This window comes from Echiichthys vipera, assembly GCF_963691815.1.
Source record: "Echiichthys vipera genome assembly, chromosome: 6".
Lineage (NCBI taxonomy): Eukaryota > Metazoa > Chordata > Actinopteri > Perciformes > Trachinidae > Echiichthys > Echiichthys vipera.
Window position 1 is genome coordinate 35,080,956 of NC_139831.1, and position 24,110 is coordinate 35,105,065.

Genomic DNA, 24,110 nt, shown 5'->3' on the forward strand with positions numbered 1-24,110 from the left:
TATTTTAAATAAATTTAGTCATTGTACTAAATCTGCTTTTTTATTTTTAAAATAATTTAGTCAATGTACTTAATCTAAATCTGATTTATATTTATTTATTGTTAAATTAATTTAATCAATGTACTAATCTACTTTTTATTTTAAATTAATTAAGTCAATGTCCTAAATCTGCTTTTCATTTATTTTTAAATTAATTTAGTCAATGTACTAAATTTACTTTTATTCATAACATACGGCCCGCAGTTGTTCGCGGTTAGCGGTCTAAAACCATGCCAACACAGTGTTGGGATCAGGAAGCAGAGTCGCAGTTTCATACATCTCTCTGCTCTGCCTTTATCACAGATACCCAGGGAGCAGAGTAGCAGTCTTATACGCCTCTCTGCGGTCCCTGTGGAGCGTTTTCCAGCTCAGTATATTATACAAACGCTGTGAACAGAAGAGGCGCTATACAGAAAAACTTGATACAAATCAACACCAAATCTGTGATAATGCAACAAAATCAGAAAATAAAATGTGGACTTTTAAACATCAGATCTCTGCCATTTAAAGCCGTATTAGTAAATGATCTGATATCAGATAACCATACTGATTTACTCTGACTGAAACCTGGCTGTGTCATGAAAAATATGTTAGCCTAAATTAATCCACTCCTCCAAGTCATATTAATACTCATATAGCTCGAGGCAGTGGTCGAGGAGGAAGCGTTGCAGCTATTTATGACTCAGGCCTATTAATCAATGTGACGGAGCGCCATTCAACGCCCGTCATTCCCTGACCGGCGCGCTCTTTCTCTCAGAGAGTGCCGGTGCTGGGAGCGCACGCTGCGCTCTCATTGTTCCGGCGGAGCCAAGCTCCATCCCAACTGTCTTCTAAAAGACCGCATCTCGCGGTCTAGCAGTGATACAAACGTTCGCACATTTCGCTAAACTCCCTAAACCACCGTACATCGTTCAGGGTGCACACTCGCAACTACGCAACACACATAGACGAACACACACGCTCACCTGCTGTTACTGTAGAGGTCTGTCTCGGGTTCACGGGCCGAACCGAAGCAGTTCCGGATCCTGATATAAATAGCGCTGGTTGGCGCGCTTTAATGGGTCAGCTGACCGCGGGCTATACTAAGATTATAATTTATGATGAATGTATGGGGAATTGAGGTGTTCTGTGTAAACAATGGCACAGCCATATGGAGGGTTTTAAGTGCAACATTGTGACGTGAAAGTTAATGTTTTTTTTTGTTTGTTTGGGTATTCTGTTTCTCTGTTTATGTGTTGAAACCCCTGTGCTGGGATAATTGGTTTGCCCGGGGGAGGGGCCAAAGGGTATTAAAAGGAAGCTTGGCTCACTTGAGGGGGGCATTTCGGCTGAGAGGCATGTGGGTCCTAATTGCTGCTGTGAAATCCCGATCGATGTCAATATTTTTTCTCTCTGTCCTTTTGTAAATATTTTTTCTCTCTGTCCTGTTGTTAATATTCCTGTTACTTTTGCTTTGCCACCTGTGGATATTTTTCTTTGGTTTTGGGTGTCAATAAAAAAAATCACCACACTGAAGTTTGCCGACTGGGCCAACATCTATCCATCGCGCAGTCCGAACCCCGACATTTGGTGTCAGAAGTGGGATGGCCAGTTGACGAGGAGCATGCATCACAGGAAGATGTACTGGATTGCACCCACAAAAGCAGGAACCAGCTCATCAGGAAGATGTTGAGGAGGGAGCCTGGTCCACAGACTAGGAGTGCGGAGGAGGTGCTGCAGCTCCAGTCCTGCAGGTCTGCCCTGGAGCTCCAAGTGCAGGAGAGGAGCTGCTGGCGGTCATGCGGACCTTCCTGGAGGGACAGCAGAAAAGAGAGGAGGGGTTTCTGGCAGAGCTAAGGGGACCCCGGGCTGCGTGGCCAGCCCCGCAACTGGGTCAGGCAGTGGCAGAGCTGAGGCTGGACGCACCTATCCAAGCACCACCCAGGGCCCCATCACTATCTGAGTTGCTGATGAGCCTTAGAATGGACTTGCCTGCACCCGCTGCACCGCACCGCAGTTCACCCTTAAGGCCACCAAGGTTTGGGGTGAGCAGCGGGTCAGAACCTCCTAGGCCGGAGAGCAGACCCTTTGGCGACCCCAATATCCCACAGTACCTGGCTGGAGAGGACATTGGAAATTACCTGCTCCGCTTCGAGCGTATTGCCAGAACGTGGGGTTGGCCAGATAAGGAGTGGGCTTGTCGCCTGGTTCTTCTGCTCACAGGGAAGGCGCTCGAAGCATACACAACAATGGACGAGGACAGGGCTCACTGGTACCCGGACCTGAAGGCAGCGCTCCTGACCAAGTTTGACGTATCGCCAGCAGTTCCGGTCCCTGGCAATTCCACAGGGAGAGGACCCAACAGAGACTTACCGTCGCTTAAAGGGTCTCTACCGTCGATGGATTCGGCCAGAGCAACATACAAAGGAGCAGATCGGTGAGCAGGTCATTTTGGAGCAGCTGCTGCATGTCTTCCCCGTCGACATCCGCACCTGGGTGAAGGAGCACGAGCCGACAGATGGGCTAGCTGCAGGCAAGCTCGCGCTGCAGTACCTCAACGACCAGAGGGGAGGCCCGACTGCTTACCAGTAGGGATGCTCGATATTGGCTTTTCTGCCGATATCCGATATTCCGATATTGTCCAACCCTTAATTTCCGATACCGATATCAGCCGATGCCGATATATGCAGCCTTTTTACACCAAAATTCATCACATATCACCTATTATGGAATTAACACATTATGCCTAATTTTATTGTGATGCCCCACTGGATGCATACATAAATGCAACACGGCTTTTCAAATGTAAACACAGTCTGTACAGAATAAGTTATTGAAAAAAGTGCCATTCATTTAATTGTTTGTGTTATTAGAGAGAATATTTTGCCTCAAACACACTACAGACAACATCACAACAAGGAAGATGCATAGCTTCAGTCCAGAGTAGTAAACAAACATAGTCCTCTTTTTCCAGACTGAGTAACTTGAAAAATAATACAATCAATAAATTAGCAGTCAAGCTCAACATGCTAACCTGTATTGGATCTGATGGATACAGCACCAGAAATTAGCTTCTCGACGTGACTGTAAACAACGCTGTACAGTTCGGGTAAACACTGGTCTGAGAAATACTTGTGACTGGGCGTTATACAGACATAACGTGGCTCGAGAAACTACACAAGTTTGGTGAATCCGGCATCTTGAACGATAGAAAAGGTTTGTTTCTCGGTGTCGGCTGTTGCTTCTTTTCATCACTGTGCTGCACAGATGTAGCGTTTAACTCCGCATGATTCTTCTTGAGGTGGGTGATCAAATGTGATGTATTAAAGGAAGACGCCTTGTTTCCTCCTCTCATAACTAACGCCTTGCAGTCATTGCAAAGCGCACATTCACTGTTAGTAGATGACACTTGGAAATACTTTCAAACCACGGACATCTCATGCAACGGGAGAGCTGAAGCTTGTTAGCCACGGTTAGCAACCTACGAGTGAAGCGTGTTGTTGTTGTTATACGTCATCAAGCACGCGCCTGTAAACGGCCCGTGTTGCATTCAGGTACACTCGGAAATGCTGAAGCCTACGGCCCGTGTTGCATTCAGGTACACTCGGAAATGCTGACGCCTACAGAACTAACATCGGTTGTAAAAACCCGATACCGATAATTCCCGATATTACATTTTTAACTCAATATCGGCCGATAATATCGGTGGGCCGATATTATCGGACATCCCTACTTACCAGGGTTGTCCAGTCATCATGTTCTGTCGCAGCCCAGACCAGCAACCAGAGCCAGCCAGCATCCGCCTGGAGAACACTGTCCCGCACCTCGCCAGCGCAGCCCAGGTAAGGAGCTCATCTCTTTTTACTGCAAGCAGGCAGGGCACAAGGCTTCTTTGTGCCCTATCAGAAAAGCGAAACTTAACGGGGCATGTTACACTCTGAGGTTGCAAGTGCTGGGAGAGGGCAACAGCGTTTTAAAGACATTACCATTAACGGTGAATCTGTGACTGCACTGGTTGACTGGGGGAGCTTCCTGACACTGGTCCGAAGGGAGTTTGTGCCAACTGGCATTGTGGATTATAGCAGACAGGAAGACATTTTGTGTGTGCATGGGGACAGCCATTCCTACCCCACAGCAGAGGTGACGGTGGTGGTGGACGAGCAACCTTACCTGCTAACTGTGGGGGTGGTGGAAAGGTGACCCGTTGCTGTTATCCTGGGTTGGGACTTACCTGTGCTACTGGACCTGTTGCTGGAGGCCGATCCCAAAGACGGTGACCTGGGGAAGGGTTTGTCTGGTCATGTGATCACTCGCGCCCCGGGCAAGAGCGGGTGGCGCCTGACCCAGGGCAGGCAAAGGGGCCTGATCCAGAACTCTTTGCAACCCTGGACAGCAGTATGTTTGAGGGGGGCACAAAGGTGCCCAGCAAGTCTCGCCGCCAGTGACGGTTTGAAAAGGGGCTGAAATACCTGGAGCCAGACTGTGCAAAAGGCATGTGGGAAGTGCCAGGGGACATTGGGGCATTGAAAATGGAGGACGGGACTCTGAAGCCCTTATTCGCTAAGGTCGTTGGGGGGCTGGATATGGCAAAAGGGGAGACAGAATGTTTTGTTGTTGACAGTAATGTTTTGTATGCAGACGGTGTCAAACGCCTTGTGGTCCCTGTGTCATGTCGGCCAATGATAATGTACCTGGCACACACCTTGCCTTGGGCAGGTCATCTTGGTCGCAACAAAACCTATTTGCGCATATCCTCCATATTCTATTGGCCTTCCATGTATGTTGATGTGCAGGCCTTCGGGTAGCGTGACCCACCACCGCATTATACAGACCCCTTTACGTTGTCCTCGGGTCAGTGTGCCCCAGCGATGCGTTATACAGATCCCTAATGTTTATGCAGCCCCCCTGACATTGTCCTCGGGTCATCGTGACCCACCACCGCATTATACAGACCCCTGGTGTGTTTATACAGCCCCCCTTACGTTGTCTTCGGGTCAGCGTGACCCACCACCGCATTATACAGACCCTTGGTGTTTATACAGCCCCCCTTACGTTGTCTTCAGGTCACCGTGACCCACCGCCGCATTATACAGACCCCTGGTGTTTATACAGTCCCCTGACATTGTCTTTGGGTCACCGTGACCCACCACCGCGTTATACAGCCCCCTTTACGTTGTCCTCGGGTCAGCGTGACCCTCCGCCGCATTATACAGACCCCTGGTGTTTATACAGTCCCCTGACATTGTCTTCAGGTCAACGTGACACAATGCAAAAACCAATCAGCTTATCCTATGATGCTGCTGCTGTCACAACTGGCTTCTATGACTCGTAGCGGAGAAGATACTGGATATTTTTAAAGCTGAGGGACACAGCAAGGACAGCCTCCTGGCATTTCTGAATTATGCCCTCAGCTTTAAAAATATCTATGAATACTCCTGCAGCCTCTTCTTTTTGCTGGTTCTAGATCAGATATACAGTGTACCCTATCTCATTTTCAGGAGCCAGCATAAAGTTTTCCCCCTTGTATTTTCCAAATTGTAGGATGTACTCTCCCAGTCCTGCAGTGACGGGTTATCCTTCAGCAGTTTGGCTGCCTTGGTGGGACCATCATTTCTGAGGCATCACCCCTTCTAATGACAACCACAGTCCGAGCATTATCCCTGATCTGCTCCTCCTTCAACGCAGCAGACTTGTCCTGCAGTGACAGGTTGTCCTTCAGCAGTTTGGCTGCCTTGGTGGAATCCTGGTGGAGATATCCGAGCAGTCCAGTGCGAAAGACCACACTGACTTTCCAGGGGAAGAAGACGTGTTTGTGCATTTTCCCTGTAATGAAGAAAACTATTTTGTCTTTTAATAGGTTATAGACAGGCACTGTTTTGTGTAACATGTTGAAAGATTAGGACTCAATGGGATTCAGGAAACGGGGAGGTTTGAATCTTTGAATCCTAGCACTTTTAGGGCCCATGCACACAGATGCGTCTTCCTGTAACGGCACAACTTTAGTATCGTTTTGGCCGACCATCCACACGCAGCCGGCGAAACCACAGACTTTGTTGAACGATGCTGTCGTCATCCAACCTCCAACCTCTAACCCTGCGATATCATATACCAACAAAAACAAATGAGGTGAAAACAAAGTATATTGATGTATACACTCTTTACAATCATCCTGTGTGAAGCAGAACATATACCAGAGTAACAAGGCATTTTATGACTTCAGCACAAGCCAAATCACAGGTAACATAACAGATGAGAACAGAAGAAATGTTAAAATTTCACTGAACATCATAGTGCACAGATTATTTTTTTAATCAACATCATCTACATCTGAGTCTGTCAGGTGTGCTGGGAGGCTCTTCCTCATTGCATTGGTTGGCACAGGTTTGTAATTTGCACAGGTTTGTGCACGTCCACTCTGGTAGTTTGCATGACCGCACACTGCACGGATACTAATAATAAGAGAGCTCAAAAGAGAAGACGAACATCAAGGTGATATTCACATTTCTTGTTTAAAAAACACTAATTACACTAATTACCCATAATAATGTAAAATGTCGAGGATTCAAACCTCTTTATACATATTTCTTCTTATTTTTTAAGGGGAAACTGAACATTTAAGATTTGAACTTTTAACATTATGACTGTTATTTTTTCAATAAATTAAAGATTTTTACTGTATGCTTTCTTCCATATTTTTACGGACATATCAGTGGTCTACTGATGCACATATAGGCCTATATTTTCTGCTACAGTGTGCTGGGATTTTTTTTTTTATCTGGGCACACAATTACAGCATATTTAAAATATTTCCACACTGTTTATTCTCTCTTTTGGACTCTGTATAATCTTAAAGGTGCAACTTGTTCTTATGTTGTCATCTTCAGGCTATGTAAATGCATTTTAATACTTAAAACCAAATTCAGCCTTATTGGGTTATGTATTATATTATTAACAGCATAATAGACAGCATGGGAGAGTGATGCATAAAGTGGGATCTGAAGCTGCACCTCAGTAGGGAACTGCCTCACAAACTGACACTCTAACCATACTACTATCAGTTCTTCTCAGTGTCAGGAAGACATAAATAGCAAAAATATATTTGAAATATCTTTAAACATAAAATGTCCACAAATGTTAGATATGTGATTTTTTTTTTCAAGCACACTAAACAAACACCATAAACAAGTAGTCCTGTAATAGTTTGTAGTAGTAGTATTTGAGCAAACCAAAGTAGATCTGGCATCGACTGATGTGGTCTGTTTTCCCTGGCATATGATTGGTGGAAAGCAGTTCACATCTATTGGCTGAGAAAATTGAGGGGACGAGATCATTAGCATCTGACTGTTTAATATGCATATCCTTAACACTCATCAAAAAGCGTGTTTGAAATGCAAATAACGGCGTAATTTACGCGTTGCGGGATGCGCAAAGTCGTTCAGAACGCACTTTAGGATGCACAAAAACTACGCACGAACTGTGGCACATTCGGCCTGCCATAATAAACCGAACGGTACACTCATGTCCCGAACTTTGACATGCGTACGGAACAGGACGGATTTAAAAAATAAAGTGTGTGTGTGTGTCTCTCTCGCAGAGTGCCGGTGCTGGAAACGCACGCGGCGCTCGCATTATTCCGGCGGCGCCAAGCTCCATCAAAACTGGGTCCAACAGTGACACAAACTTTTGCCCATTTCCCTGAACTCTGTTTGCCCACCGTAGGTCGTCGAGGGTGCACACTCGGCGCTTACGCAACACACACACGCTCACCTGCTGTTGCTGTAGAGGTCTGTCTTGGGTTCACGGCCGAACCGAGGCAGTTCCGGATCCTGATTTAAATAGCGCTGGTTGGCGCTCTTCAATGGGTCAGCTGACCGCGGACTATACAAATAATATGATTAATGATAATTGAGGTGTTCTGAGTAAACATAGGCACAGCTATGGCACAGCTATATCGTTAGTGCCACATACAGATGTAAAAGATTATGGGGTTTTTGTGTTTAGGTATTCTGTTTCCCTGTTTATGTGTTGACACCCCTGTGTTGGGATAATTGGTTTGCCCGCGGGAGGGGCCAAGGGGGTATATAAGGGAAGCTCAGCTCACTTGAGGAGGGCATTCCGCTAAGAGGCATGTGGGTCCTAATTGCTTCTGTGAAATCCTGTTGTAAATATTTTTTCTCTGTCTTGTTGTAAATATTTTTTCTCTCCGTCCTGTTGTAAATAATCCTGCTACTTTTGCTTTGCCACCTGTGGATATTTTTCTTTGGGTTTTTTGGTGTCAATAAAAAAAATCACCACACTGAAGCTTGCCGACTGGGCCATCATCTATCAACTTCAAAGTGCGAACCCCGACATTTGGTGTCAGAAGTGGGATGGCCAGTCGACGAGGAGCATGCGTCTGGTACACAGGAAGACGTACTGGATTGCGCTCACAAAAGCAGGAACCAGCTCATGAGGAAGATGTTGAGGAGGGAGCCTGGTCCACAGACGAGGAGTGCGGAGGAGGTGCTGCAGCTCCAGTCCTTCGCTCCGGAGCTCCAAGTGCAGGAGAGGAGCTGGTTGCGGTCATGCGGACCTTCCTGGAGGGACAGCAGAAAAGAGAGGAGGAGTTTCTGGCAGAGCTAAGGGGACTCCGGGCTGCGTGGCCCACCCCGCAACTGGGTCAGGCAGTGGCAGAGCTGAGGCTGGCGCACCTATCCAAGCACCACCCAGGGCCCCATTAGTATCTGAGTCGCAGATGAGCCTTAGAATGGACTTGCCTACACCCACTGCGCCGCGCCGCAGTTCACCCTAAAGGCCACCAAGGTTTGGGGTGAGCAGCGGGTCAGAACCTCCAAAGCCAGAGAGCAGACCCTTTGGCGACCCCAACTTACCACTGCTTGAAGGGTCTCTACGGTCAATGGATTCTGCCAGAGCAACATACAAAGGAGCAGATCGGTGAGCAGGTCATTTTGGAGCAGCTGCTGCGTGTCTTCCCGGCAGACATCCGCACCTGGGTGAAGGAGCACGAGCCGACGGATGGGCTAGCTGCAGGCAAGCTAGCGCTGCAGTACCTTAACGCCCGGAGGGGAGGCCCGACTGCCTACCAGGGTGGTCCCAGTCGTCACGTTCTGCCACAGCCCAGACCAGCAACCAGAGCCAGCCAGCATCTGCCAGCCCACACCTCGCCAGCGCAGCCCCGGTAAGGAGCTCATATGTAGTTGCTATGCCGCCGTACTAGGTGGCAGCCTGTAACAGCAGCTCCCGTGGGTTTTTAAGTTTTTAAAAAGTTTTTGTTGTGTTTGTGTTTTGGTTTTTGCTGAACTTTTGGCGACTCTTCTCCGGAGACTGGGAGAGGACGAACACCTTTCTTTTTTTGAACTTTCACGGCACTTTTTGTGTTGTTTTTGTGATGGTTTTGCTAACCCTAGCAACGGAGGGTCAGGAGCGCATCACTGAGCGCATTGTTTACACAAGCGACCAGCTTATTGCGCTGTGTAAACCTGTACTGCTGCCTGGAGCCAGACCTGAGGTCCTGAAGGAGCTGCGGAGGAGACGCCGTGGCTGCAGAGCTGGAGTGAAACGGAGGGTGAAGAGGAGACACAGACCGGCTGTACCGGCGATCGTCATGGGAAACGTGAGGTCTCTGGGGAACAAGACAGACGAGCTCGCCGCGCTGATAAAGGCTCAGAGGGAATATCGTGAGTGCAGTGTGTTGTGTTTCACAGAGACATGGTTTCACTCACACATCCCGGATGTTATTGTCATCACTGGGGATTTTAATCACGTCTCACTGGATAAAACCTTCCCAACATTTCACCAGTATGTTGACTGCACCACCAGAGACTGTAAAACACTGGATCTGTTGTATGCAAATGATAGATAGATAGATAGATAGATAGATAGATAGATTTATCCCCGAGGGGAAATTAGGTAATCGTAGCAGCGGTACAGAGCAATCAGAAGTACTAAAAATAAGATAAAATATAAAATACAAAATATGAACAACAATAAAATAGAAGTACAGTATCGCAGATAAAACACTATTAAAATGTGCTATGTGTATTTTAATGTGCAAGTGAGATAAGGTGCATGTCAGTGATCACTTTGAGTAGTGTGAGTTTATTCCCTGAGCGTCGCTCAGCGTTGTTGTGCAGCGTTGTAAAGTCTGACGGCAGCAGGTAGGAATGATTTCCTGTGCCGTTCCTTAAGGCAGCGGGGTTGAATGACTCTGCTGCTGAAGCTGCTCTGAAGCTTGTCCAGGGTTTTATGGAGGGGACGGGAGACATTGTCCATGATCACCAGCAGTTTTGCTAGCATCCTGTGCTCCACAACCTCCTCCAGGGTGACAAGCTTAGAGCCAACAACAGACCCTGCCTTCTTTATGAGTTTATTCAGTGTGTTCGCGTCTTTTGCTTTGATGCCCGCACCCCAGGACACCACAGCGAAGAAGATGGTGCTCGCAACAACAGACTGATAAAACATCTGAAGCATCCGGTTGCAGTCGTTGAAGGACCTGAGCCTCCTCAGGAAGTAAAGCCGGCTCAGGCCCTTCTTGTAGACTGCCTGTGTGTTTGTGGTCCACTCCAGTTTGTTGTCCAGCACCACACCCAGGTACTTTTAGGAGTCCACAATGTTTATGTCCGTCCCACCAATGCAGACTGGAGAGGGCGGGGGCTTGTTCCTCCTAAAGTCCACCACCATCTCTTTCGTCTTTGCCACGTTCAGTTGCAGGTGGTTCTCCTCACACCACTTGACAAAATTGTCGTCCAGGTCCCTGTACCCACCTGGGTGGTAGTGCAGAGTGGTGACTGCTGCAGAAGTTTGTAGGTAGCAGTGGGGGATGTGCGAGGGTCATGGGGGACGGGGTGTGAGACGGACTGTGGTGGGGGCCAGCAGGGAGGTGGGGGGTGGGGAAGGGGGGCAGGAGGTGGTGGAACCTGGTGTCTGTTGCGGGGGTTGGGGTGGGTTGTGGGGCTGGTGTAGAGCTGTGGGGGGGTTGTGAGAAGAGGTAGTTGCTCGGAGGAGCAGCAGGGGGGGCTGCTGGGGTCAAACCTGTTGAAAAACAGGTTAAACTCGTTCGCACGTTGTTCATTTCCCTCTGCTGTTCCTCCTCCTCCTCTCCTCTGGAAGCCGGTGATCTCACTCATCCCCCTCCATACATCCCTGGTGTTATTGTTCTCCAGTTTGGATTCCAGTTTTCTCCTGTAGTTTTCCTTACTCTCCTTGATGCTGTGTTTAAGTTCTCTCTGAACACGCTTGAGCTCAGCACGGTCCCCTGACCTGAAGGCCCTCTTTTTCTCGTTAAGTAGGGCCTTCGGGTCGCTGGTAACCCATGGTTTGTTAGTTGGGTAGCAGCAGACCTCTTTACTGGGGATGGCGTTGTCAATGCAGAACCCAATGTAATCAGAGACGCAATCAGTAATGCCATCAATGTCCTCACCGTGTGGTTTGTACAGTGCATCCCAGTCAGTGGCTTCTAGAGCACCCTGCAGTGACTCCATGGCCTCAGGAGACCATTTCCTCACAGTTCTTACTGTCACTGGTTGCCGCTGAACCACAGGCGTGTATGATGGGGAGAGCAGGACAAGGTTGTGGTCTGACCTTCCCAGGGGAGGGAGGGCAGTGGAGCTGTATGCCTCTTTAACGTGTGCATACAGCAGATCTATGGTTTTATTGTCCCTTGTTGTGCATTTGACAAACTGGTGAAACGTTGGGAGAGTGGATGAGAGAGAGACGTGGTTGAAGTCACCTGTGATGATGACGAATGCTCTGGGGTGTTTCGTCTGTAATGCCGCGGTCGCAGAGCTGATGACGTCAAACGCTGTGTCGGCATTTCCAGACGGCGGAATGTAAACAGTAATGGCGATGGCGCTGGTAAACTCCCGTGGAAGATTATAAGGACGCAGTCCGATGGCAACGAGCTCGATGTCCGGGCTGCAAAACCGGTCTTTCACGGAGATGTGCCTGGGGTGACACCACCTGTTGTTGACGAGCATGGCGAGTCCTCCTCCTTTCTTCTTGCCGCTCGCGGTGGTGTCTTTGTCGGCTCGGAACGTATGGAAGCCGGGGATGGTGGCGTTTGAGTCCGGTATCTGGTCTTGTAGCCATGTTTCCGTGAAACACATGATACTGGACTCGCTGTATTCCCGCTGCCTCCCCTTGTTCAGCGGCAGCCTGTCCACACTAGGAGTGTGAGGAGGTGAACTCAGGAGGTCGCTGACGCACTACAGGACTGCTTTGAGTCGACAGACTGGGATGCACTTGTTGAGCCACATGGAGAGGATCTGGACAGCATGACCGACTGCATCACAGAATACATCAGGTTCTCTGAATACACCACCATGCCAACCCGGACTGTGAGCTGCTTCCCTAATAATAAGCCGCGGATCACCAATGACCTGAAATCCATTCTTAACAAGAAGAAGAGGGCGTTCAGGTCTGGAGACAGGGAAGAACTGAGGAGAGTGCAGCATGAACTCAGGGATATGCTGAGGACCTGTAATGATGCCTACAGGAGGAAGCTGGAGGTCAAACTCCAGCAGAACAATGTGAGGGATGTGTGGACTGGAATGAAGCAGATCACTGGGTGTAAGGTGAGCAGCAGACAGTTATCAGGCAGCCTGGAGAGGGCAAACGAGCTGAACAGATTCTTCAACAGGTTCAGCTCACAGCCTTCTGTTGTCTCCATGACACCTCCAAACCCCCACACACCCTCACTGCCCCAAATGCTTCCTCCCCTCCCCCCTCAATCCCCTGCTGTGAGCTCTCCTGTGCAGCACCTCTCCTCCTCCTCTGCCTCCTCCTCCTCCTCCACCTTCACCTCCTCGTCCTGCCCCGCATGACTGTGACTGCAGGCCAGGTTAGGAGACAGCTGGAGAGACTCCACCAGCATAAGGCTGCAGGCCCTGACGGTATCAGCCCCAGGATCCTGAAGACATGTGCCAGCCAGCTGTCTCCTGTCCTACAACACCTCTACAACCTGAGCCTTGGTCAGGAGAGAATACCAGTGCTTTGGAAGACTTCCTGCCTAATTCCTGTTCCAAAGAAGTCGACACCATCAGACCTCAATGACTATCGACAAGTGGCCCTCACATCTTACGTCATGAAGGTGCTGGAGAGACAAGTTTTGGTCAACCTGAGGCCGCAGGTGAGAGCCCTGCTAGACCCTCTGCAATTTGCTTACCAGCCCCACTTGGGAGTTGATGACGCTGTCATCTACCTGCTGCAACGAGCCCATTTGCACCTGGATGGTGGAGGAGGTACTGTGAGAATCACATTCTTTGATTTCTCTAGTGCTTTTGACACCATTCAGCCACTGCTACTGGGGGAGAAGCTGCGGGTGATGGGAGTAGATGACACAATGATCTCCTGGATTACTGACTACCTGACAGGCAGGCCGCAGTTTGTCCGTATGGGCAGTGCTCTGTCTGATGTGGTGGTTTGTGATACAGGAGCTCCATAGGGGACTGTACTGTCTCCTTTCCTGTTCACCTTATACACCACTGACTTTCAGCACAACACTGAGTCGTGTCACCTGCAAAAGTTTTCTGACGACTCGGCTGTTGTTTGGTGTATAAGTGAGGGACAGGAGGAGGAGTACAGGGCACTGGTAGACAACTTTGTGAAGTGGACTGGACAGAATCACCTGCGGCTGAACATCAGCAAGACCAGAGAGATGGTTATAGATTTCAGGAAGAAGAGGAAGATGACTTTCCAACCTCTGTGCATTCTGGGAAAGGATGTGGAGGCAGTGGAGGATTACAAGTACCTGGGTGTTACCATCAACCACAGACTGGACTGGAGATCTAACACTGAAGCTGTTTACAAGAAGGGTATGAGCAGACTATACTTCCTGAGGAAGCTGAGATCCTTCAACGTGTGCAGCAAGATGTTGGAGATCTTTTATCAGTCTGTGGTGGCCAGTGTACTTTTCTTTGCTGTGGTTTGTTGGGGAATCAGCATTGGAGCCAGCTACAAAAACAGACTCAACAAACTGATCAGGAAGGCTGGCTCTGTGATTGGCTGCAAACAGGACACTCTGGAGGCGGTGGTGGAGAGGAGGACACTGAAAAAACTGTTATCCATCATGGATAATCCTCTCCACCCTCTCCAACTCACACTGGTCAGACAGCGGAGCATCTTCTCCAAAAGGCTGCTTCAGCTTCGCTGTCGTAGCAACAGATTCAGGAAATCTTTCCTGCGTAAATCCATCACTGTGTAGGACCTCATGAGGAAGTGCTGTTTTAGGAGTTTTTGTGTCTGGTTGTCTGCTCAGCGTCACAGGAAGACAACAGTAGATAAGACATTTGCATACTTGTTTCGATAGGAGATAAGGTGTGGTTTACAACCTCAAACCCTCCTAGGGTAATAAAAAAACCAGAACTCCAAAAGAAGGACCCCTTTTAACCTAAATCAACGTCAAATATGACCGCAATTTGAACGGGAGGACAGTCTCTATTGGGAGACAGAGGGACTTTCAGTAATAAAATCTACACAACAGAACTTTGTGTAGAAGTTTGGAAAACAGTTAAAGTTCGATGTTTCATCGCAACTGGCTGTTCGAAGACAGTATATGCATTATTTGTATCTTGTTGTGATTATGTTTATGTGGTTTCAGAAGTGCAAAGTCTTTGTCTAATTCCTGAAATATGTTGTGTTTTAATAATAGGCCCATCAATAAGAATCTGTATCTGTTAAAACTGTCTGCCTAAAGATTTTGGTTAAATTAGATATCAGAAAGCTTAATAATGGAAAATCAACCAAAGATAGTTTAATTTTAGAATCCCGGCGTAAAAAGCAGTTGATTCGCTCAGAGCCAAAGGGATGGGTTAAACCGAGTCTCCTCCTTTTCTGAGTAGAAAAGGAAGAGACTGCTGTCTCTGCTCTCTCTCTTCTCTTCAACTCTCTTGACCTCTCTCTCTTCACACCCCTCGCTCTCTGCACCTCCTCTCCTGCATCTCTACCTTTTTGCACCTCTGACCACCCCTCCTGCTGTTTGTTACTTTGTTAACCCAAAGTTAGCAAGAGACGTACTTTATATTTTTCTTACTAAAGTATTTTCGTTTGTTCATCTATTTTTATCACGTGACCTTTTTAAGTTTTCTACGACAAGTTTTTTTTAATCTTTTATAATTATAGTTAAACCCCTCATGCTGTCTTTGCCTTTTTGTCCGGCCGGGAAATTGCACCGAACTCGCGACTCCAGCCCCACAGAACCGATCAGAACCCTTTTGTTAACCCACAAACCACCTCCAGAGGCAAGCCACCTGAAGAGCCCGACGGGACCAGACGAGACCCGCCGATCCAAACGCGCAGCTGACCCAGTCTACAAACCGAGTGATATTATAAACAAGCCCGTAGGTTTGAATCACTCTAGTCTCAAGATTTTTTATATCCACATATATGAATATTGTGGATTCAGTGTTGCACTATCCTGTATTCTCCTTGTTAGGTAGTCAAATAAATGTTTATAACCTTACGTCGTTGTGAGAGTCTTCTGTTCTGTGCAGAAAGTGTTGGTCACTGATAAAGGCTGTGGAACGAATTGACGCGTTCAAAACGAGACTGATAAAATTTAAACCATCAATTACTTTAAATTACTAACAGGTATTAAACCTTCACCAAAGTTTAATAAACATTCTGTCTTATTTTGGTGTGGTGCCCTTACTTCTAGGTAAAATAAATCCTGAATTTTAACGAGTCGTGTTAATTCATAATTAATTCATCGACTAATATATATTCTAGCCATAATAAAAGTAGGCTTAATCTCCTACAACTGTATATAATAACTCTCTCACCTCTGCCTGACGGAGAACTCTGCTCTCTCTACTGTTTTGTATATGTTATTGTTATAGTATATTTTGCATATTTTGTTGTATATATTATTATTGCTTATTGTTTATAGCACACTATGCACTGTATATATACACTATGTATATATTGGATTCTATTTATGTTATGTACAAAGTTTTTATTTGCTGACCCACTACTGCTGTTACAAAATAATTTCCCAGTCTGGCATCATTAAAGTAATTCTATTCTATTCTATTCTTTTTTCCTGCCACAAGGCTTCTTTGTGCCCTATCAGAAAAGTGAAACTTAATGGGGCATGTTACACTCTGAGGGTTGCAAGTGCTGGGAGAGTGCAGCAGCGTTTTAAAGACATTACCATTAACGGTGAATCTGTGACTGCACTGGTTGACTCGGGGTGCTACCTGACACTGGTCCGAAGGGAGTTGGTGCCAATGGGCATTGTGGACTATAGCAGACAGGAAGACATTTTGTGTGTGCATGGGGACAGCCATTCCTACCCCACAGCAGAGGTGACGGTGGTGGTGGACGAGCAACCTTACTAACTGTGGGGGTGGTGGAAAGGTTAACTGTTGCTGCTTTCCTGGGTTGGGACTTACCTGTGCTACTGGACTTGTTGCTGGAGGCCGGTCCCAAAAACAGTGACCTGGGGAAGGGTTTGTCCGGTCATGTGATCACTCGCGCCCAGGCAAGAGCAGGGGCGGCGCCTGACCCGGTAGCAAAGGGGCCTGATCCACAACCCTGGACAGCAGTATGTTTGAGGGGGCACAAAGGGGCCCAGGAAGTCTCGTCGCCAGCGGCGGTCAGAAAAGGGGCGGGACTCTGAAGCCCTTGTTCGCCACGGTGGTTGGGGGGCTGGATATGGCAAAAGGGGAGACAGAATGTTTTATTGTTGACAGTGATGTTTTGTATGTAGTGGCAGACGGTGTCAAACGCCTTGTGGTTCCTGTGTCATGTCGGTCGATGATAATGCACCTGGCACACACCTTGCCTTGGGCAGGTCATCTTGGCCGCAACAAAACCTACTTGCGCATATCCTCCAGATTCCATTGGCCTTCCATGTATGTTGATGTGCAGACCTTCTGCAAAACCTGTCCCACCAGTCAGAGGACTTGCTATGTCCGCCAGTCAGACCGCGCCTACCTCCAACCCCTGCCTGTGATCTCCACTCCATTTAGGCGTATAGCCATGGACATTGTTGGCCCATTGGTCAAGAGCAGTGGAGGGCACCAGTACATTCTGGTACTCTGTGATTATGCCACACGGTTTCCGAAGGCTTTTCCCTTGCGCACTGTCACTGCTCCTGCTGTGTTGAGTTGTCTTGTCCAGCTGTTTTCCAGGGTTGGTGTTCCGTACGAGATCATTACCAACCAGGGGACCAACTTCACCTCCAGACTCCTGCAGCTCTTCCACCGACAGTTGGGGATTTCCGCGATCACCCCATACCACCCTCAGACAGACGGTCTGGTTGAGTGCTTCAATCAAACCCTGAAGAAGATGCTGCAGAAGTTTGTGGCCGACACTGGGACCAGTGGTTGCCCTACTTGCTGTTTGCCTACCGGGAGATTCCCCAAGCGTCCAAGGGATTCTCCCCGTTTGAGCTTCTGTATGGCTGGGACGTACAGGGGCCTTTGGACCTGCTGCTGAAGGTCTGGGAGGCTCCCAGAACTGGCGTCAGTGATCGTGGTGTGGTCCAGTTCGTGTTGGAGATGAGGGACCGGTTGGCAAAGTACCGGGACGAGGCCGAAGTCAACCTTTGCGAGGCCCAGCAGACCCAGAAGGCATGGTATGACCAACAGGCCAGGCGCAGAGAGTACCACCCCAGCCAGAAGGTCCTACTCCTCCAGAAGGAGTCTACCCTCACCCAGTCTGCTGGACCTGCTCTCGACACACACACACACACACACACACACACACACACACACACACACACACACACACACGCACACTATTTTAGCCTTTTTTAAGCTATGAAACACCTAAAACCATGTTTGCATGGAATAGACTAAGTTCTGTTTGGAAGCTTTAAAATACAAATCTCACAGTATTATATGTGTAAGGTAGCCTACATATGAAGAATATGTGTTTGGGATCACATTTTTATGTTATTTGGCCGATTCACATATGAAATGTCATTTCCAGCCTTAACAAGCTTAAAAACATCTTTTTCAGCTTTTTCAAGCTGTCACGCCATGGTGAGGTCTGTCCTGTCTTTGGGTTTTTGTCTTGTAAATTTCCTGCTTTATTTTGAAAGATAACTCTCCTCTCGTTCCAGGTCAATTGACCTTCCTTTTGTGTTACCAGTCTGACCTCATTCCCTGATTCCCGATTGTTTCCACCTGTGGTTCCACTTCCCTCATGTGTGTAAAGTCCTTGTCTTCCCCCCTGTTCCATGCCAGATTATCTCATACCATGTGTCTAATGGCGTGGCGGGCCGTGCATTTCAGACCTGCGCCTGCAGCGATGCCCTACCAGACTTAATCCACCTCTTAAAACCATAATTATGATGCCATGGCTCTACACATTATGCATTTGGACCAAAACACAGCACAACTGGGCGTTGCATCACCTTAACATATAGTCAAGTACAACAGAGTTATATTACTCTACTGAGTTTTATTCACTCAACCAACAGTATGAGCTTTAACAAGTTTGTTCACAAAACAGCGCAGAGCGCACTGTCCAACCAATCAAGTCGCAGCCGAAGCAGCGTCACAGAAACATTCGTTAATATATTTTTTTAACAATAATATTAACTCTGCAAAATAAAGAAAGCTGCAAAAGTCCCCAACTCAAATACAAAAATAACTCAACTATAAGCTGTACTGTGGCTTTCATTTGCTCGGTGTATTCCACCACGGGCTCACGCGCCATTTTATATCACACAAAGGCATAATTTCAGAAAACAATAGAAGGCTTTTAAGTTATAATACAAAGTTGTATGAAGTCCACCAACACTACAGCGATGGGCTTTAACAAGTGTGTTCTCCAAACAGCGCATCATCACACACAAACCCGCAGTGTCATAGAAACATGTTTGACGCACACACAGACACTGTTCATTAAAAAATAAACAATTTACAGAATATTTGCCAATTGAGGTTGTTAATACATATTTAACATTACTAAATAAAATGGGCAAGGCATACAAATCTAATAAAACATAAAATGCTTTGTACTCACTCAGATCAAGTGTGTTTGAATAATGCTGAGTCAGGCTTGCTAGCGTCGGGGTCGGACGGCCTCTCAGTGTCTAGCTTATCTTGAAAAGTTTTCTAGAGAATGGCGTTGTAAAATAAATCTGCGATCAAATCGTTATCTTCGCCTCCTTCAGCTAAGGTGGGTTAAATAAAGTAAAACAACTTGTCGCGCTACACAAATTAGAAATGTCCTTATTTCCCGTTTATCACATTGACATTTGTGCTCAGGACTGCTTTGCATAGCTCTGCATAGCTCTGCCTTTCTCTATCGCGTATCCAATCAAAAGACGTGCACGCGATGACACTGTAGGCCTGCTAGCAGGCGCCAGTGAACCCAACTTGACGCTGATTGGTTAATTCCACAGGTCCGTTATCATTGACTTTAAGCTACCATGCGCCTGCACTCTTGCTTCTGAATGCGTAAGGGCAGATTTGGGACCCTGGCAACACATGATAGCTGAATAATGATTGGATAAAAACTCTAACATAAACGCCAGCCCCCCCAGACCTGGGGCTGGAAGCAGAGCAACCAACTTAGGAAAGCTATGAAATGAAGTGTATAGACTATGGGGAACAATTTAATACATATTTGTGGAAAGAATATATATTAAAGAAATATATTCCTGATTATGTTTAGGCCAGCAGAGAAGGCCTTGCTGGCCTTGAGGGTCCACCACTGGTCGAATGTATCCAGCGTTTTTCCCACAGTCTTGTTTATGCCCTCGAGTTTATTGTTTCCACGTTCAGCTGATAGTATTTCTTGTTTTGTCAAAGAAAGTGTAGTGTTTTTGAATTCTCGTTTTTCCATTGTTTTACCCTCCTGGTTGGACCTTACCTTGGTGGCCTTAAGGGTGAACTGCGGCACGGTGCAGCAGGTGTAGGCAAGTCCATTCTAAGGCTCATCAGCGACTCAGATAGTGATGGGGCCCTGGGTGGTGCTTGGATAGGTGCGTCCAGCCTCAGCTCTGCCACTGCCTGACCCCGTTGCGGGGCTGTCACCCAAAACCAATGAAAAATATCCACAGGTGGCAAAGAAAAGTAACAGGCATTTGCATCGGGATTTCACATTTCCCACATGCCTCTCAGCCGAAATGCCCCGCTCATGCTTCCTTTAAATACCCTTTGGCCCCTCCCCCGGGCAAACCAATTATCCCAGCACAGGGGTTTCAACACATAAACAGAAACAGAATACCCAAACAAAAAACCTCCCATTAACTTTCACGTCACAATGTTGCACTAACAACCCTCCATATGGCTGTGCCATTGTTTACACAGAACACCTCAATTCCCCATACATTCATCATAAATTATAATCTTAGTATAGTCCGCGGTCAGCTGACCCATTGAAGCGCACCAACCAGCGCTATTTATATCAGGATCCGGAAGCTCCACCATGGAAGCTCAGTCTTAAGCTACGGCAGCTAGCCGGCCCCCTATAACTTTAGCCGGTGCGAAGCCACATAGTGTAGCGTTAGCCCCTGCTAGCCCTCCCGTGGCAATCCCTGAGCAGCCAGGGTCCTTCTGGGTGACTGAGAGGAAGCATAGTTCTTAATTGAAGCAAATGGCCATCCACCCGTTCATGTTTCAAACAGGGGCCAGAGCGGGCGACATTGAATCCTATTTGAAATGGCTGGCTAAGGATAAACGTAAATATGGTAAGATTGTTATTCACGTCGGCGGTAATGACACCCGATTACGTCAATTGGAGGTCACTAAAATTAATGTGGAGTTAGTTTTTGCATAAGCACACACCATGTCGGAATTTTCTCTGGTCCCCTGCCCAACTTGACTTGCAATGACATGTATAGCCGCATGTCATCATTCCGTCGCTGTCCGGTAAATAATGTGGGCTTCGTAGATAATTGGCAGTCTTTCTGGGGAAAACCTGGTCTTATTAAGATCTCTCTTAATTATTCATTCTACTTTGGAGGGTGCTGCTCTCGTATCTAAGAACCTGGACGCAGTTGTTAGCGGTCTAAAACCATGACAACCCAGTGTTGGGATCAGGAAGCAGAGTCGCAGGTGCCCACGAAGCAGAGTGGCAGTCTTACACACCTCTATGCGCTCCCTGTGGAGCATTTTCCAACTCAGTATAGTATACAAACACTGTCTGCCCCACGATCATTTAAATTAATCAGATCAAAAATGAACAGAAGAGGAGCTATCCAGAAAAACTTGATACAAATCAACGCAAAATCTGCGACTATGCAACAAAATCAGAAAATAAAATGTGGACTTTTAAACATCAGATCTCATCAGGTCATCTAAAGCTGTATTAGTAAACGATCTGATATCAGATAACCATATTGATTTACTCTGTCTGACTGAAACCTGGCTGTGTCATGAAGAATATGTTAGCCTAAATTAATCCACTCCTCCCAGTCATATTAATACTCATATTCCTCGAGGCAGTGGTCGAGGAGGAGGCGTTGCAGCTATTTATGTCTCAGACCTGTTAATTAAACCTAATCTAAAGTATAATTCATTTGCAAGTCTTGTTCTTAGTCTTTCACATTCAACCTGGAAAACTGTGCAGCCAATTATATTTGTTATAGTGTACCGTGCTCCTGGTCCGTACTCTGAATTTCTGTCTGAATTCTCAGAGTTTCTGTCAAATTTAGTCCTTAAATCTGATAAAGTAATAATTGTAGGAGATTTTAATATTCATGTGGACGTTGTTAATAATAGCCTTAGTACTGCGTTTATCTCTCTATTAGATTCGATTGGTTTTAGCCAGAGTGTACATAAACCTACTCACTGTTTTAATAAAAATCAGCCCGTATAGGGAAGGTTTTCGTTGCCACCGTACTCTACAGAGGAATTGTTGGGTCTATGTAAATCATAAATAAGTCATTGAGTGTGGTCTTTACCTACTCTGTAAAGTGTCCTGCGATAACTTTTGTTATTATTCGACACTATAAATGAAATTGAATTGAATTGAATTGAATGAAGCCTCTTGGATGAGAGGTGAAACGCATTCCTAGACAAATAGCCAGTCCAGTTGCTTTTGACTGAAATTGCTTTGAGGATAACGATGTCCTGGACAAATGAGAACATTCACAGGCCTACTTTTGGGGTCGTTCTATACGCGCGCACACTCTACAGAAGAATTGTTGGGTCTATGTAAATCATAAATAAGTCACAGAGTGTGGTCTCTACCTACTCTGTAAAGTGTCCTGAGAAAACTTTTGTTATGATTTGACACTATACATAAAATTGAATTGAAGTACAATTTTGAGGTACTTGATTAATAACATTTGATCTACTTTATACCTCTACTCCACTACATTACAGAAGAAATATTGTACTTTTTACTCCACTACATTCTTTTGGTAACTTTAGTTATTTAACTGATTCAGATTCTTAATACAAAATATTATCAACAAATTAATGCCATATATTGTTATAGATTAAGATACAATGCGCTGTAAATAAAATTAGCTCAGAGAGAGACAGAGACACTTCATATGTTATATATCAGTGACAGTTAATAATATAACTCTGTGTACCTGCTGTAGACAGACAGACAGTGTCAGTGTTTGGATTTGATTTTAACCTACGTGTCGCCCACATATCTTTACCAATGGCTGCGTGTTGTTCCTTTGAAGGAGTTCAGTTCCACTGCTCACATTTGCATTGTGTTCACCTGTTCATCTGTGAAAATGAAAGTGACACAAATGACAGGTATATATTTTTGAACATTTGCTTATTCAATCCGTCTGATATTGCCCATCACCCCTTTTTTCATTGTTTAATAAAAGCAGCTGAATTTCCTTATATACTTATGACATGCTTCACTTCCTAATAAATTTCCATTAGATTTTGCTGTTGAGGCAGAGAAGGGTGCTGCATATGCCTTTTCCGTGTCCGTATCAGTAAATCTGTGCTCGACCTTGCGGTCTCCCTTTGAAACCCGTGAACCTGCACTCGTCAGAATTACTTATACCTCGCTTGACAAAGCCGTAGCGTCTCATCCTGGTTTGGTGTCTGTGCAACTAATTTAACCAGAATGATCAGTACAGACTAGATCAAGTTTGGCTTTTTTTTTTAATTCTACCTTCCTGCAACAGCCCCCTGATGCAGTGAAAATTTGAAAAAAAGCATATAACTGTAGGGTCTATATATGACAAAAACATTGGCAGAAATACAGACTTACTTGAGATCTGGTAAAATTGTGGAAGCCATTGCAGATATGTGGTCATATCAGGCATCTGAGAGGATGGCCACACTGTCGTGATCACATATCACGGTGCTTAAAGTATGCAAATTATCCTTAAAGGCCCCCTCCTTGTCCCTCCCCTCAAGCCCCTCCTCTCCACTCCAAAAGAGTGACATAAAGTTGAAACTGAAAACCGGTGACAATGAAAAAAGACAGACCTCAAGAAAAAAATTAAAGATTAAGATTGAAAAAAAATTATTGCTAAGAAATATCAATATAAAAGAACATATCATGATCGTAAGATTGTGTTTTAATGTTTGTTTTAATTTAATTGAACTTTTTTTTTAGTGCTTAAACTTGTTTCAATGCTGATATTCATTTTCAATACCTCCATTGACTGTCACTTTTTCTAGCTCATGTTTTCCGAATGAGAGCCACACATATGCAAATATGGCACACGTAGGTTCTCTATTGTTTCTTTGTCAACAGGGCCAGCTTTTTATGTTGTTCAGAATCTGCTGAAGTTTGTATTAATTTACTACAAGTATCCTGCTACAGGCAGGTTTTACTCATTCATTCATTCAACTTCAACCGCTTATCCCGGGGGGGCTGGAGCCGATCCCAGCTGACATCGGGCGTGAGGCGGGGTAAACCCTGGACAGTACGCCAGTGTATCGCAGGGCACACAGAGACGAACAGAGACAGACCATTCAAACCTCACATTTTTAGAGTAATTAATTAAACAGGTGCATGTCTTTGGACTGTGGGAGGAAACCGGAGTACTCGGAGGAAACCCACGCAGACACGGGGAGAACATGCACACTCCACACAGAAAGGCCCAGGCGAACCTTGAACCTTCCTGCTGTGAGGCGACAGTGCTAACCACTACACCACGGTGTAGCCTGCAGGTTTTACTACTTCTGTAAATTCTTTGCAATGCAGGG